Source organism: Arachis ipaensis, chromosome B05, assembly GCF_000816755.2.
Source record: "Arachis ipaensis cultivar K30076 chromosome B05, Araip1.1, whole genome shotgun sequence".
Taxonomy (NCBI): Eukaryota; Viridiplantae; Streptophyta; class Magnoliopsida; order Fabales; family Fabaceae; genus Arachis; species Arachis ipaensis.
In genome coordinates, this window is record NC_029789.2 from 23393848 (window position 1) to 23411166 (window position 17319).

Consider the following 17319-nt stretch of genomic DNA (forward strand, 5'->3'; position numbering starts at 1 on the left):
GTTACTTGGGATATTTTATTTTTATAAATAAAATAATTATAATAATTACTGAAATAAATAATTTAAAAAATATTTACCGAAATAAATAACTCATTCTTATCTCGTTCACAGTGTAAACGAGATAAGACACATCATCCTGATAGGTGTATATCTCCTTTACACTGTAAACGAGATACGTGTATAATCATCTCGTTTACACTGTAAACGAGATACATGAAGACAAATTTTTATCAGCTATAAAAGGATGTGTAACCCTTGGCATTCTCCACACACATTTCATATCTTTTTGTCTCGATTTTCTCACAAAAACGAGACAACAATGGCTAGTAACAACATATGCATAGTTGTGTGTATTTATCTCAATTGTCGTATGAGAAATGACGACAACGGGGTGACATTTGAGTGTGAGAATTCGATACTATTGTGCACTCAGCGTGTGAACACGTTGTCGAAGTTGAAGAGTTTGATATTGAGCAAGCTCAGTGGTACAGATGCGAGGGAGGTCTGAAGGGTGGGGTATAGGTTGCTAGCACCCACGGGTAATGGAGTTTTACGATTTCGACTTCTAGGGGACGAGCATGTTCGACTCATGTTCGACATCCATGGGAGGATCATGGCAGAACAGGTGATGGAGCTTTCCACGTGGTTGGAGATATTAGTCGTGGTGGTTCTGTGCACTCGACCTATGTCCAAGATGACCGATCTCTTGCACCACCACCTATTCATGTTGCCATTCTAGTGGATTGATGCACCACTATTTCGTGGTACATTTTAGGCTAAATTGAGTAGATTTTATCCATTATTTTCACACTTATTCATAGAATTCGCATGTTTTACGTTTTTCTTCCTGAATTTGTGCTATGATTGAAAACATGCTTCTTTGCACTTAAATTTGCTAATTTTTAATCATCTCTTACTACCATTCGATGCCGTGATATGTGTGTTAAGTGATTTCAGGTTTTTCAGGGCAGGAATGACTTAGAGGATGGAAAGGAAGCATGCAAAAGTGGAAGGAACACAAGAAAATGAAGATTTGAGAAGTTGATGCCGACGCGCACGCATGGACGACGCGTGCGCGTGATCGCGCCATACTCCAAGTGACGCGTACGCGTGACAGAGCGTCACGTGTTGCAATTTATAGAAAACGCTGGGGGCAATTTCTGGGCTGCTTTCGACCCAGTTTCAGGCCTGAAAATACTTATTAGAGGCTGTAGAGTGGAGCTGGAAGGGGAATCAATGATTCACACAATTCATTCACATTAGTTAGGTTTAGATGTAGTTTTCTAGAGACCTCTCTCTAGGTTTTAGGATTTTTAGGTTTAACTTTTCTCAAATTCAGATTTCCACTTTACTTTAATTTAGTTTCTCTTCTAATTTTATTTGTTCTAGTACCTTGGTTATTTATTTCTCTTGTTGATTACTTTATATTGCCAATTTAGTTTATGAATTCTTATGTCTCCTTTGATCCATATTAATGCAATTTTATGTTTCATGTTTATGGCTTCTTTATTTCATTGTTGGTTGTTGATTTGTTGCAATTGTTAGTCTTAGATTTTATTATTTCTTATTAATTTTCTATGCTTTTATTTTGTGCCCACCAAGTGTTTGATAAAATGCTTGGTTGGATTTTAAATTAGCTTTTTATGTTCTTAGCTTGGATTGAATAATTTGGAGACTCTTGAGTTGTCAAAGTCTCTTGTTGATTGGTGATTGAAAGTTGCTACTTGACTTAAGCTTCACTAACTCTAATTCTTTGATTATGACTTGTGAATTTAAGTTGATTATTACTGACTTTCCTTCATTGTTAGAGGTTGACTAAGTGACAACTAAAGGCAATTACCATTGCTGACTTTTCTTATTTGTTAGTTTATTTACCTGTTATTTACATTCCTTGCTTATTAAATTCAAAACCCAAAAAGATACAATCTCATAACCAATAATAACACACTTCCCTGCAATGCCTTGAGAGACGACCCGAGGTTTAAATACTTCGGTTTATTTTTATTGGGTTTGTATTGTGACAAACAATTTAAACATTGACTGAGGATAATTTGTTGGTTTAGAACTATACTTGCAACGCGTTAATTTTTGTGAAAATCTTTACCGACATTTTTCTTCCGTCAAGTATTTGGCGCCGTTGCCGGAAAATCGCAAACGTGTGCCTTATTATTGGTTATTGTACATATTTGCCTTTTGCTTATTTGTTAGTTTTAGGAATTTGTTGCTTATTTTTATTAGCTTTTGTTTGTATTTGCTACTATGAATTCTCACCCCTTTGGCTATGAGTGTGGTTACAATTATGTTGTAAGAGGTAGAGATTACAATGAAGGCTTGCATCAAGGATGGGACAATCAAAGATGGGAGGAACCACAAGAATTTGATTAACCCTCTTGGCAACAACCTCCACCAACTTACTATGAGCAAGAGTCGTTCCAAGATGCATATAAATCCAATAGCTATGGTGGACCCCCTTGTAGTTATGAACAAGCCCCATCATATGCCTATGAATCCCCTCTTCAATATAGCTTTGAACCACCATACTCACAAGCCACCTATAACCATTCACCTCCATATGACCATAACCCTTATCCACCATACCAACCACCATATGAACCATATGAACTATACACAGAACTACCCCAATTCCAACACAATTACCCCTAAGAACCACTACCTCAATATACACCATCTCTATATCCTTATCAAGAAGAACCACCTTCCCATTATGAGCCCTTTCTCCCAACAAATGAACTCTCCTATCTACCCCAAGCTCCCATAGATGATACCTTTAGTGTTATTCGCCAAGGACAACGAAAGCTTCAAACCACACTTATCTCTACTCTCACCGGTCTCATCTCTACTCTCCAAGATTTTATATCCCATGTGGATCCATCCTCTACCCTCAATACTCAACCCTCAAGCTCTAGTGCACTTCCTTTTCACCCATATCCATCAATCCAAGAGCAACATGATCCCAATTATGCTATTGACGTAGAACAAGAGAGAATGGATCATCTTAGGGACTTAATAGATCGGGTTCATGCATCCATACTTCAAGAGAAGCAAGAGGAGGCCCAAAAGGTAGAGGTAGTAGAGACCCTTGAAGATGAAGGAATAATTGAAGAATTAGGGGAGGTTGAACAAGAGGTGGAAGACATCAAGGAGGAGTTTGATTTTATACTAGAGCAAGTGGAGAAAGCCAAAATTATCGAAGAAGAGGAAGTGGTTGAAGACTTAAGAGATGCGGAACCTCCATGGAAACCTCAAGTCATAGAGCCTCCTTCCAAGACGTTTGAATTTGATGTTGAGGAGGGTGTACAACCTCCAAAGCATATCATGGTTGAAGACTTTGAGGAGGTTGTTCAAGAGATAGATTCCATAATTGATGAGTTTTTATCTACAATTGAATCTTCTCCCATTGGATTTGAAGAAGAAGTTAATATTGAAGAAGCTTGTCAAGAGGTGGAGATCATCAAAGAGGAGTCCAATAGAGTGAAGCATACATTGGCAAGGCCGCCATTGGAGACACCTCTCCCGAAGCCATCACCATCCATCCTTTCATTCCAGAGGGTAAATCTCTTCCCCTTACGCTTTAATTTCTCACTTACATACGGTTTGCTTGAGGCGGATGAACAACTCAGAGCTCTTTGTGGTCTTAAGAGAAAAAAGGGGATGGTTGGTGGTTGTTAACATAATCCTAGGTTCATTATCGTTGGATGTTCAAGGTCTAAGTGCAATGGTTGGTATAGTTCTCAATTGATTGGGTCTAGGAAGTTGTTGGGATGCCTCAGTGAGAATTCAGATTACTTGTCACCCGGCTGGAACAATGATGATCAACTTAAAGACAGGTGTAGAAACAAGATTTGGGATCCCGGCATACAAGAGGATCAACTTTGGGAGCTCAAAGCTTGTGAAGAACTTCATCAAGGCTTGGTGAATTCACTTGAAAATGTCGGAGCTTATTGGAAATTCAAGCGTTGGTGGAAATTTCAAGATGAGTTCAAGCACAAGCCACCATGACAAGGAGCTCACCAAATGTCCAACTTAAGGACTTTAACTAAAAGTGCTAGATGGGAGACACCCCACCATGGTAAATTCTTTCTATTTTCTCTTTTATTTATATTGGTAATAAGTTGCATTTTTATTTTTGGTTAGGTTTAATTAGTTTATGTTGTGGTTTTACTTATTTAATAAAGTCTGTCTTTACTTTGGTAGCCTGTTAGTAAAAAAAAATGCACGTGACGCGTAAGCGTCAATGATGCGCACGCATCATATGGCGGTTCGCTCTCTAGTATATTGAACAGAGAGTTACGCTGGAACTGTACGGAACGGGTGCGTGGAACACAAACCACCCCATGCGTACGCGTGATCCACGCGTACCCGTCACTAGCCATTTTGGGGTTCCACGCATGTGCGTCAGTGACGCATACGCGTGGATTGAACATCGACGTAATACAGTACTAAAACAGAGAGTTGGGCTTCCACTGTGCTGGAATTAGGGGTGTCAATGGGGCAGGGCGGGGGCGGGGGATGCCTCCGTGCTCCCCGTCCCCGCCCTCAAATTTTGTCCCCGTCCCCGCCCCATTCCCCATGTTCCCCGTGTTCCCCGCGGGTCCCCATTCCCCATCTGCTTATGTTGAACATTTATATGAAAATTACCATAAAAAATTTAAAAAAATATAAAAAACCACAAAATGTCAAAACAACACACAAACATACATATCACAAACATACATATCTTATCCAAGATTATAACTTACAAATAAAGAAATATAAAATCAAGTGATCATAGTTCATAAAACGAAATTTTAAAATACAACATACATTCTTAAAAAAAGCCATAAAATAAAGTCTTCAACTTCCAATAAACAATTCCATGTTCTCTATTAAAATACAACACAAACATGAATATGTTAACATACATCATAAACAAGAAATTCATATAATTAATAAGAATTTGACATAATAAAAAAATAATTACCTAAACTCTTAAATCTCCATATCCATCATATAGTCCCAAGGAATTGGAATTTTCGACCCTGATTTACCTATATTATATCAACCAACAATTTACGAGAGTTAAATTTAACATGAAATTGAACTTTAATACGAAATAAAATTTGAGTTATTAGTACTTTTACCTGAAGAGTGTATCCAGTGCTGAGTACAAATTAACGCCTCAACAAGTTCACAATCCAATCTATTATGATGTGGATGTATAACTCGACCACAGGTGCTAAAAGCAGACTCTGAGGCAACAGTAGAAATGGGAATAGCTAAAAAATCTCTTGCAATCTTTTGTAAAGTTGGATATTTCACTCCAATATTTTTTCAATAGTCCAAAATGTCAAATTTTTCCAAATTTGTTTTATCTACCATAACACTCTCCTCCAAATAGAAATCCAACTCAGTTTTCGCAACACAGTCTTCAGATGTATCTTCCACAAATTGCAAGTAGATAGAGTTAAATTATCTTTTTGAAGATCCTTCATCATGCCCAACATTCAAAGTAAAAGATGAACTATCATCATTTGTTGTTCTTCTTTTAACCCTAGCCTTAAGTTGATATTCACATACTAATTCTTCCATCATTTTCTTTACCTTGCTCAGATGATGCTCACTTTGAGTTCCATATATTTTAGGGAAAAAAATTTCAATAACTTCATCTTATACCTAGGGTCTAAGATAGCTCCCACAGCCATGACTTCATTAATTTGATCCCAATATTTTTCAAACTTACTAATCATATTTGTTGTTATTCTATGAATCATCTCGTTGGGACTAAGCAACCACTCATTCAATGTCAATCTCATTTCACACACCTTGGGAAAGTACAAATTTGTCGTTGGATATAAAGTGCCCGAGAATAATTCAGTTACACTATAAAAGACTTCTAATTTATCAACAAGTTCATTTGCCATTTCTCACTCATCATCAGATAGTACAACTTTATACAGAGATTCACGGTGTCTTAAACGCTCAAAAACTTCTCTATATGGCAAAGCAGAAGCAAGCATTAGATAAGTTGAATTCCATCTAGTTCTACAATCAAGTGCAAGCTTTCTCCTATAATTAATATTCAATTCCTACAAGTCTCTTCAAATTTTTCTTCCCTCTTCTGTGTTGCAACCCAAAAAGAAACACTATCTCTGATTTTTTTCAATAGAACCATATATTGCATTCATGCCATCTTTCACAATGTGAGCACAACAACGCATGTGAAAAAATTTCCCTCTCTTAACAAAGTTAGATGGTGAAATCTTATCAAGCACAAGATGAATCATGGCATCATTTGTACTACAATTATCAACCGTTAAAGTTGACAATTTTCTATCTATATTCCAATCATACAAGGAATTCATCAAAGCATCACTAAGAACTTCAACAGTATGGGGTGCAGGCACATATGCAAACCTAGAGTAATGTAAATATAATAAACAATCAAGACATTAAAAATTCAAATATTTAAAAGTTGCTAAAAGTATAAATAATACCTTACAAGCCGATTTTGCAAGTTCCAATCATCATCAATAAAGTGAGCTGTAATCGCCATATAGCCTTTGTTTTGACAATCAGCACTCCACATATCAGTAGTTATAGCAATGCGGCTTGAATTTTTTCCCAACAATTTTAGAAGCTTTGCCTTTTCAGCTTCATACATCTTCTCAACATCACTTCTCAGTGTATTTCTTGTATAAAATTTGAACAAAGGTTGAGTCTCAGCCATAAACTCATGAAAACCTTGTTGCTCAACAAACGACATAGGGTGTTCGTCCCTAATAACCTATCTTGTTAATGCTCGTCGTGCTCCCTCTTGACTAAATGTGAAGTTTCCAACCAAAAGTGAATCCGTTGGCCTTCCCGTTCCTGTCGAACCTGATGATTGCTGCATTATTTTTAATATTGATTGCTTTGGTCCCCTGACAGTACGAATCGGGCAAATTCTAATGTGATCATGCAAGTGCTTAGTTCCGTGCTTCGTGTCACCTCCAATCTTTCTTTCGCAATATTTACATATTGCCTTCCACTTTCCATCTATTTGCTCTCTCCTAAAATGTTTCCAAGCCTCAGAAGTTAATCCTTTTTTGTTAGGACTATTTTTCACACTTTGGCTAACTTCTTGCCCTCCCTCTTGTGTCTCTTCTTGTCCTTCCTCTTGTGTTCCTTGGACATGTGCTTCAATTGCTTGACCCTCGGCATCTTGAGTTGGTTCTGTCTCATTATTATTATCAATAGGAGTCGAGCTTAAACTATCCATCCTATACAGTAAGATTTAATACAGAAACACTAAATTAAAATTCAATACATAAACATAAAATCAAATATTATTAAGTGCCTTTTTTCGTTAACTTCTTCTCATAAGGAAACAAATTATTAAGTGCCTTTTTCGTTATTGTACTTTTCTAATTCAATATAATTAATCCCGCACCAGGAAACAACATACTACTAATTTGTGGCTCAGAAAAAAAACTTCAGGAAAATAGTATGATCTTTAATGATTTCTATAACATAGAAAAATATCAAACATGTGATGTTATGGATTACATTATTACATACACATGCAGTAACAGTTTATAGAGCTTGTGTTTTGGTCTTTTTGTGAAGTCAGATTGCTTATTTTACATCCCTTAGGTAATCAATATTCTAAGGATCTCACTTAGTATTTTTTGTTTTTCATCATCTCATTTTGGCCAGCTAACCTTTTAACCATTTCCAACTTCAGCTAATCAATCCAAATGCCAAGATAGCTTAATTTTGAGGAACCACTGGGAACAATATATTCCAATTTCAGCATTACAAGAAAAAAAACCTATAGAGAAAATAATTAAAGACAAAACGCCCCAAAAAAAAAAGATCTGTGCTCTAACTTGGATTAAAACATAATTTCAAATTACTAATTACATCACTCTCAAGGATTGAAACTTATGTATTACTTTCTTCCAACCACATGCAATCAATCACATTTTGCACTGCAAGGGAAATTACTAGTCTGTAAAATTAAGCTAGTTTTCAATAGAAAATCCAAAACTGAAGTAGAACCATTCATCTTCTAAACCTGCAACAACCTCAAACTCCTTAAATCCTTCCAAACATTTGTAAAAGGCCCTAGATTCCACTTAGTGAATCCTAATTGCAATCAAAACTCATAACTAACACTTACTACAACAAACAGAGAACCTGAAACTTGAGGCCTGAAACACACTTAATCCTTGTACTAAAGTAGCTCAACCAATAAATTAAGCACAATAAGAAGGTGAATCATCTTTATGTTTAGTTGATTCATATATCACCGTTTTGGGTTATAATTTAATATATAAATGGTGCAGCAAATCAGAGTTTTTCATTCTACAAAATATAAATTATTAATACAGAATAGCATAGCATAAACTCATCAACAGGCAACAGCTAATAAAATCAGAATTCAGAATTAATGGAAAATAAAAAAAATTAAAGTATGAAAAAAAAGAAAAAAACAGCCACCAATTATCAGAAATTCATAGAACAAAATTCATGAAAAAAAGCAAAAACCTAAACTGAAATCCCAAAATACAAGAAGAAAAGGAGAGAGTAGTGAATCTTACCAGGGATAAGAGAGAAATGGCTGAAGAGGTCAGAAACGCCAATGAAGAGAAGAGCGACGAACGACGGGAAGAGAGCGAACGAAACAGGGCGCACGGGGCGGTGCGGTGATGATGCAGTGTGGGCCGGCTGAAACGGACAGTGACGAGTAGGGGTGTCGATCGTGGTCGGAGGTTGCTGGCTAGGACGACGGAGAGAATGCAGAGGAAGGGTGCAGAGAGAGACGAAGGGTTTCGCGAGGAGAGGAGCACTGTTGAACAACAAATGCGGCGCTCTATGTTGGAAGTGGGAAGTGGGAACTGGGAAGAGGAGTTAGGGTTAACTTTTCTATATATATATATGCAAAGTGAAATTACTTAAAAACCAAAATAAAAATTAAATTCATAAGGATATTTAAGTAATTTACTATATTCGGGGATTGTGGGGAATACGGGAACGGGGACGGGGATCCCCGCTCGGGTCCTCGCATCTGCTTCGGGGGAATTTTGTCCCCCATCTCCGTCCCCGCAGGAAAAATTCTCCGCTATCGGGGCCCCATTCAGGGCGGTCCCTGCGGGGATCCCCGCTTCCTGGGGATTTTTGACACCCCTAGCTGGAATCGTGCGTTTAGCACGCGAGTAGTCACGCGTATGCGTGACTGACGCTCATGCGTCACTGTTCATTTTCGGGAATCCACGTGTACGCGTGGACGACGCTTACGCGTCGCATGGCTGATTCTGTTTTCACACGTACGCGTGATGTATGCGCACTCGTCGCATCCTCTTCTTGTTTTCCATTCTTCTTCTTTCTTCTCTCCTTTCTTACTCTTTCTTCTTCCTTTCTTACTTTCTTCTTCTTCATTTCTTTAATTTCTTATCCTTATTCTCTTTTGTTTATTATATTTGCATACTTTTATTCATTATATTTTAATTTTGTACTTGTTTTCATGTCTTTTTCTAAATTTGCTATTTTTCCATCGGTGTTGATTGTTCTTACTCAACTGTTGCATATTTCTTGCATTGTTTTGGGTGCTTCTTAACATGTTTGCTATTTAGTTGATATGCCCTTTGCTTTTATTGTCTTCTCACTCACATGTTGTAGCTACCATGTAGTTGAGAACCTCATTATTATTTAGCATTGTCCACCCATATTTTACTTGTTTTGATATCTTTGTTTGTGGGTATTCTTCTTCCCTTTTCTCTTCTTTCAGGATGGCCGCCAAGAAGGAAAAAGAAAAAGTTTCTAACTGGGGCACAACAAGTCTCTCGGCACCATCTTTTGAGGAAAAGTATCAGTTGCAGCTACTCGTCCACTTGCACCTCTTTGCATGCACCGAGGACGTTACAATCTTTAAGTGTGGGGAGGTCGATACCGACTTCCGTGGGTTAGTTACCTTCTTTTCAATACCAATGTTTAATTTTCTTTGTTAGTTCATTGTTGCATTTGCATGATTGATTGCATGTTTGTTAGATTTTGTGCATATTCTACTACTACTTAGTTGAAGTGATGAATTCTTTTCTAAAAAACTATTTTATAGCATTTTACTAATTTGAATTAAAACTTTTTGAACTTGTTTGAGGAATTTTATTTTGGAACATGGTTTAGAGCTCGAACACACAAAACCAGTGAGATTTTGAGCCTATTTGATTGGTTGCATTGTATCAACCAATGTTTTATTTTGGTGTGTGTTGTTCTCTCTATAATTGTGATCGTTGTCTTGCTTGATTTTATATTTCCATTGTTTGATGTATGCATACACTTATGTGATTGAGGCCTTTGTTTCACTGAGCTTACATACCCATATGGCCTTATCTTTTTCATTATTCTTTGCAAACCAATGTTGAGCCTTTTAACCCCATTTGTTCTTTATTTCAACACATCATTAACTCTAAGCAGAAAATAATAATGTCCTTAATTTGAATCCTTGGTTAGTTTAGACTAGTGACATTGCTCATGATTTAAGTGTGGGAAAATTGGGTTTGAAAACATTTGGTTTGGGAATTGGGTGTTGTGTATTTTTATTAAAATGTGAAAAAAATATTGAGGATATGTTCATGCATTCAATATCTGAATCATATGCATTGAGAAAAATAAAAGCAAAAGAAAAAAATAAAAAAAGGAAAAAAAAAAGAAAAAAAGAAAAGAAAAAGAGCAAATAATAAAAGGGGACAAAATGCCCCGAAGTAAATGGTGATAGCAATGCATATGCACTGTACTCAAAATTGGGATGCATGAATATGTGAAAAACATGGTTAATGGATAGTTAGGTTTTGTATGTTTTACATGGATTGTCTTAAGTCAGGTAAAAAGTTTCGGTTAATTAAGGATTCAGATTTTAGTCCACTTAACCAAATACAATCCTACCTTGACCCTAACCCCATTACAACCCTTAAAAGACCTCTTGATATGTGTATTTGTGCATTAAATTTTTGTTGATTGGTAGAAGAAGAGCAAGCCTTAGAAAGCAAGGTTAGTAGAGAATTGAGAGAATCGAACCTTAAACACCTGAACGATTAGAGTGTATACACTTCCGGTGAGGGTTCGATGCTCGATTCTTTGTTCCCGGCTTTCATGAGCTACTTTCTTCTTGCAAGTCTATTTGTACTTCATTTTATGATTTGAATTAGTGGAATCCCATTCATATTTGTTCTTGGAGAATTTGATTTACTTTTAACCAAGTAGGTAAAAGCATTTTGCATTTAGTTGCATTCCTACAGATAGGTTGCATTTCTTAAATTCTACCATCCTTCTTCACTCTCTTATAGTTTCTCTTGAGCTTAGCATGAGGACATGCTAATGTTTAAGTGTGGGGAGATTTGATGCACCACTATTTCGTGGTACATTTTAGGCTGAATTGAGTGGATTTTATCCATTATTCTCACACTTATTCTTAGAATTTGCATGTTTTACATTTTCCTTCCTGATTTTGTGCTATGATTGAAAACATGCTTCTTTGGTCTTAAATTTTCTAATTTTTAATCCTCTCTTATTACCATTCGATGCCGTGATATGTGTGTTAAGTGATCTCAGGTTTTTCAGGGCAGGGATGGCTTAAAGGATGGAAAGGAAGCATGCAAAAGTAGAAGCAACACAAGAAAATGAAGATTTGAGAAGCTAATGCTGACGCGCACGCATGGACGACGCATGCGCGTGATCGCGCCATACTACAAGCGACGCATACGTGTGACATGACGCGTACGCTTGACTCGTGCATCTTCAAAGCGACGCTTACGCGTGGGCGACGCGTACGCGTGACAGAGCGTCATGTGCTGCAATTTACAGAAAATGATGGGGGCGATTTCTGGGCTGCTTTGGACCCAGTTTCAGGCCCGAAAATATTGATTAGAGGCTGCAGAGTGGAGCTAGAAGGGGAATCAATGATTCACATAATTCATTCACATTAGTTAGGTTTAGATGTAGTTTTCTAGAGAGAGAGAGGCTCTCTCCTCTCTCTAGGTTTTAGGGTTTTTAGGTTTAGCTTTTCTCAAATTCAGATTCATACTTTAATTTAGTTTCTCTTCTACTTTGATTTGTTCTAGTACCTTGGTTATTTATTTCTCTTGTTGATTACTTTATATTGCCAATTTAGTTTATGAACTCTTATGTCTCCTTTGATCCATAGTAATGCAATTTTATGTTTCATGTTTATGGCTTCTTCATTTCATTGTTGGTTGTTGATTTGTTGCAATTGTTAGTCTTAGATTTTATTATTTCTTATTAATTTTCTATGCTTTTATTTTGTGCCCACCAAGTATTTGATAAAATGCTTGGTTGGATTTTAAATTAGCTTTTTATGTTCTTAGCTTGGATTGAATAATTTGGAGACTCTTGAGTTGTCAAAGACTCTTGTTGGTTGGTGATTGAAAGTTGCGACTTGACTTAAGCTTCACTAACTCTAATCTTTGATTAGGACTTGTGAACTTAAGTTGATTATTGCTCACTTGACTTTCCTTCATTATTAGAGGTTGACTAAGTGATAGCAAACGGCAATTACCATCGCAAGTGACTATGATAATGGGGATAGGAATTCCAATTATCAATCCTTGCTAGGACTTTTCTTATTTGTTAGTTTATTTACCTGTTATTTACATTCCTTGCTTATTAAACTCAAAACCCAAAAAGATACAATCTCATAACCAATAATAACACACTTCCCTGCAATTCCTTGAGAGACGACCCGAGGTTTAAATACTTCGGTTTATTTTTATTGGGTTTGTATTGTGACAAACAATTTAAACATTGACTGAGGATAATTTGTTGGTTTAGAACTATATTTGCAACGCGTTAATTTTTGTGAAAATCTTTACCGACATTTTTTGTCCGTCATGGATGAGGTGGAGGAGGGCGATGAGGAGTCAGACGAAGAATACGTGGCGGATAGTGCCGATAGTGATTCTTCCGAAGGGGGCAATAAGGAGGAGTTTGTACCCGAGACGCTCACCCAGATTGTGATGCGCCATGTCTTGCCTCCACCTCACCCAATTCCGGTGCTTTCGGCAGTGCCAAATCACTATCATAGTTTGGATTTGGACGCCATGCATGAGAGGAGTTTCCCCGGCGATGGCAGATTGGGCTGGTCGTTTCAACAAGGAGATATGGCTACAGCATTGCGACAGTGGGCGGTGGTTTGGTCACATGACGACAAATCTGTCAGAGTGCATCAATGCAGTTCCGAAGGGACACCATACTTGCCGATTTCTGCCATCGCGCGCATCACGTACGAAAGACTTCAGAAGTTGTTCGTGACGAAGGGCAGGGAGGCGCATTCACAGATGGCGGTCGGATGCCACTTCTCCCAGAGGCTCATGGTAGCCATTGAGAAGAATAGGGAAGGCATCCCGAAGATGCGTATCACTCATTGTGATAGGGGGCCTCTGTCTTTGTTGTGGAAGAGTTAGAGCCATTCGAGGATTGGTCGCAGGGTTCGTTCCGCGTTCGGTTATCAGCGGACACATGTAACTATGGCCTATTTCAGTCTCTTCACTATCCATGCCGCCATGCACTTGCCGGATGTGCCGCCACCAGCATTGAGTGAGCGCCGTATGTGCATCCAGTTTACTAACAGGAAGCCGTATTCAAGGTGTACGAGATGGAGTTTCCATCGATACCTGACGGGACCCTGTGGCCGGAGTGGTATGGGACGATGCTGCGTCCTAACCCAGTCATGCATCGAACGGCCACCGGAAGGCCCGTTTCCACTAGATTCCGGAATGATATGGACGAGGTCGAGCGACATGAGAAGTTTTGTGGCCTCTGTAGGCAAGTAGGTCATACTAAAAAGGGTTGTCCTAATCAACCCACGGGTGATTCCTAGTGTAGACAGGCCATTTAGTATGGATGTATTTTCCTGAACTTCGTGTATTTTATCGTTCGGTTGTACTAGTTCAAACCCAGCTGTAGCAATTTCATTTTCTGTTTATTTTTAACGTAATATTTTGGATTCAAGTTCAATTAAAATGTTCGCTGTAGCATTTTTATGATTACAACAACCCCATTTATAAAGAGAGTGCAAGTACTGGCTAGATAATCAACAACATTTTACAATACAAGAGTTCGCACGAGGCTGAGCCTAGCGCTGAGGCCGAGAAGGACGAGGGTCTTCCATAGGCATTGGCTAGATAGCAGGACCATAGAGGGGCTGTACATGGTACGGGTGTGGCCCTCCGGAGGGTTGGACTGTGGCATACTAATGTAACTGACCCTGAGGATGAGATAGTGGTGCTGATAGAGGAGTCACCTGAGGCTGTGATGGCGTCAGCAGCATACCATAGTCATCGGATGGCGGGGTCGCATACTGGCTACCCGAATGAAGACCCGCTTCATACGACGAGGTAGAAGCCAGTGATATCTATGGCATCTAAGAGGTGGTATGCGCCGGAGTGGATGGATGCTGGAACTCTCCGATGATGCCAACCTGGCGGTGATGTGTCCCAAACTGCCCGATGATGCAGCCCTCCAGATGAGAACGGTGGATGCAATGCATGTGCCGGGGGAGGTGGAAGAGGTGGAAGAGGCGGACCTGGAGGTGAATCCTCTCCGTCCAAGGGGATGTCTCCGTGATCCTCCTGATGGCCGAACTCTGCATCCTCGTCAGACTCCACATCCAGCCTGACCCGACGAGGCCTGGCCCTCTCCCTCCTAACCGGCTTTCCAGGTTGACGCTCTCTAGTGCCTCTGTCCCTCCTAGCTGGTCGCCGGGAGGCAACTCCACGAGTCTCGGATCCTCCAATACCGCTTGACCCGACAGATGCCTAACACGGCAAGCCCCGCGCCACCAGTCATAGTACTCTCGGGTCAGCCTGGTGTCAAATGAATGATGTATGGAGATCCTGTGACCGGGATCAAACCGCCTCCGCCAACCCTCGTACCAATCCGCAAGTCGATCAGGCCACCAGACATCCTCACCACGGCTAGTGGACATCAAGAACCTATCAAAAAAAATGAAGTGTTTAATGCCCTGTCACATAGTGTTTACAATTCATAGTTGGAAATAACTAACATCTAATCTCAAATAAACAATGATAAATAAGATCTAGCGTATACCTGTCAAGGTTGACCGGAGTGTCCGACACCTGCTGCTCTCCATTGAACTGACGTTTTACCCGATTAACTTGGTGAAACCACACAATGTTGGAACATACAAGGGGGACGGCTGACAACCACGTCCCCCACTCCACCTCTGTAAGAAACCAAGGAGGGCACAGGGCCTGCATCGCAGGGTTATCGTACACTCTCCATGCAAATTGAATACCTCGTAACAGGCATAATAGTCAGCCAACCAAAGACAAGACAACATTATGAAATAAAATGAATATGTGGTATGGATAAATATGGAACTAATTTCATCGAATCGTAACCGGTCGATCGAAACTCTCCAATGCAGGACCCTGGCCTCATGCTGATCACTGCTCTGATGCTGCAATCCAACCAATCTGACACCAACCAAGAGAATATATACAGTTCGTTAAGTAACAGGTTGTAAGAAGTTACAAGTTAATTTAACTAAATACAGAAATAAACATCTGTTACCTCACAGCCTTAGGATACTGGTAGATCCCTCTATCTGGTGGACACCACTGGAAAAATATCTGGTAGATCCACGACATTAACAATGGAGTGTAACCGGCGAGGTCTATGACGCCCCACTGTGCCGCCGAACACAATGACTGGTACGTCTAGGCCAGCATGGCCGAGCCCCAAGACAATGCTCGGCACTGCCCAACGTCCCGGAGAAGAGGCACCCAGTGCACGTGGACCAAGTTGTTCGACTTGTCCGTCATCAGATATCCTCCGATCAATAATAAAATGTAGCACCTGGCGTACTGTCGAAGGGTCTCCGGGTCATCCGTAGGGAGCATCTGGTGGATACGATCCTGCAGCCAAACCAGCTTGATTGGAACGTCTCCTTCCTCTGCGCCGCTTGTTATGGAGCCACGGGAGGCCTCGCACCAAGCAGCCGCTCCACCAGCGCCCACGTCTCCGTCTCGTACCACCTACCGAAGTCACGGAGGCACCCACCAACTGGGGCCCCGTGTGCGCGTAGGCCTAGATGGTACGCCACGTCCTGTAGGGTGATCGTGACCTCACCCAACGGGAGATGAAACGTGTGCGTCTCCGGACGCCATTGCTCCATGAATGCCGAAATAAGGGAATTGTTAAAAGTGAAATCCCTGAGGGGAACCGTGTCGCCGAATCTAGCCTTAGCCAGATACGAGACGATGGGTGGAGGAAGAGTATGACTCACTCGCCGGGGCAGTAGAAGGTGAGGCCTCTGAAGAATAAAAAAAAATTCAGCTTTATAGGAAAATAATTTTAAATTTTTGGTTTATTGAATTCTTAAACTCTTTTATAACTCATTAGATCAATTTAATATGATATATAAAACATTAAATTTAAATAAATAGTTCTTTCTAACTCACAACTAGTTCGACTTAAGAACATATTTCTATGTTTCTAACCTAAATTACATTACATACTAAATGGAACCTAAGTAGAATGATGTATGTAGTAACAACCTAGAACAAGTAAAACAGAGTTCCAAACTAATAATTATATCCTAACAATCAAGGGTGGAGCTACATTGTAGCAAAGGGAGGCAATGGCCTCCCTAATTTTAATTTTTTACGAGTAAATTATATGTAAATTTCAGTTTAGCCCCCTTTAAAACGTTATTTTTGCCTTATTTTATTATATAAATATTTTTGGCCCCCTCTAATCTTTTATCTAGCTCCGCCCCTGCTAACAATCTTCCACAAGCAAAAAAGAATTCTAAATTTCTACTAGAGACCTACTGCTAAAACTACAAACTATGTTCTAGTTCTTCGCGACTACTCTAACCATGGCCACATACAAAAAAAAATTCCATACAGGATTAAACGAGAATTAAACATAACAAAACTAACCTCAAAGTTGACGGCCCCGACGTAATGAGACGTCTCGTTCAGCCTGTTGATATCTCCGTCGTTCTTCGCCTGGCACGCCATCGCAGTATCAGTTGATAATATGGTTTGAAAGGGATAATAGAGAGGAGAAAGTGGGTTGACAAAGTCAAAGTGAGTCCCAGAATACGCTGTGAACGGCATATACTTATAGGCGTCGACAGACCTTATCTCGTTTACAGATAAATATACACGTATCTCGTTTACACTGTAAACGAGATAAGATTGAATTATTTATTTCACTAATTATTTTTAAAATTATTTATTTCAGTAATTATTATAATTATTTTATTTTTAAAAATAAAAAATCCCTGTTACTTTT

At 39.3% G+C, this 17319-nt stretch overlaps 1 long non-coding RNA gene across 1 annotated transcript; it reads right to left on the reverse strand.

Annotated features, from left to right (window-relative positions):
- On the reverse strand, positions 4996–8916 carry LOC110271842. Its single transcript, XR_002362646.1, has 3 exons — positions 8583–8916; positions 6495–7259; positions 4996–5048 (listed from the first exon to the last, which is right to left on the reverse strand). It is a non-coding gene; the product is annotated as an uncharacterized LOC110271842 (long non-coding RNA).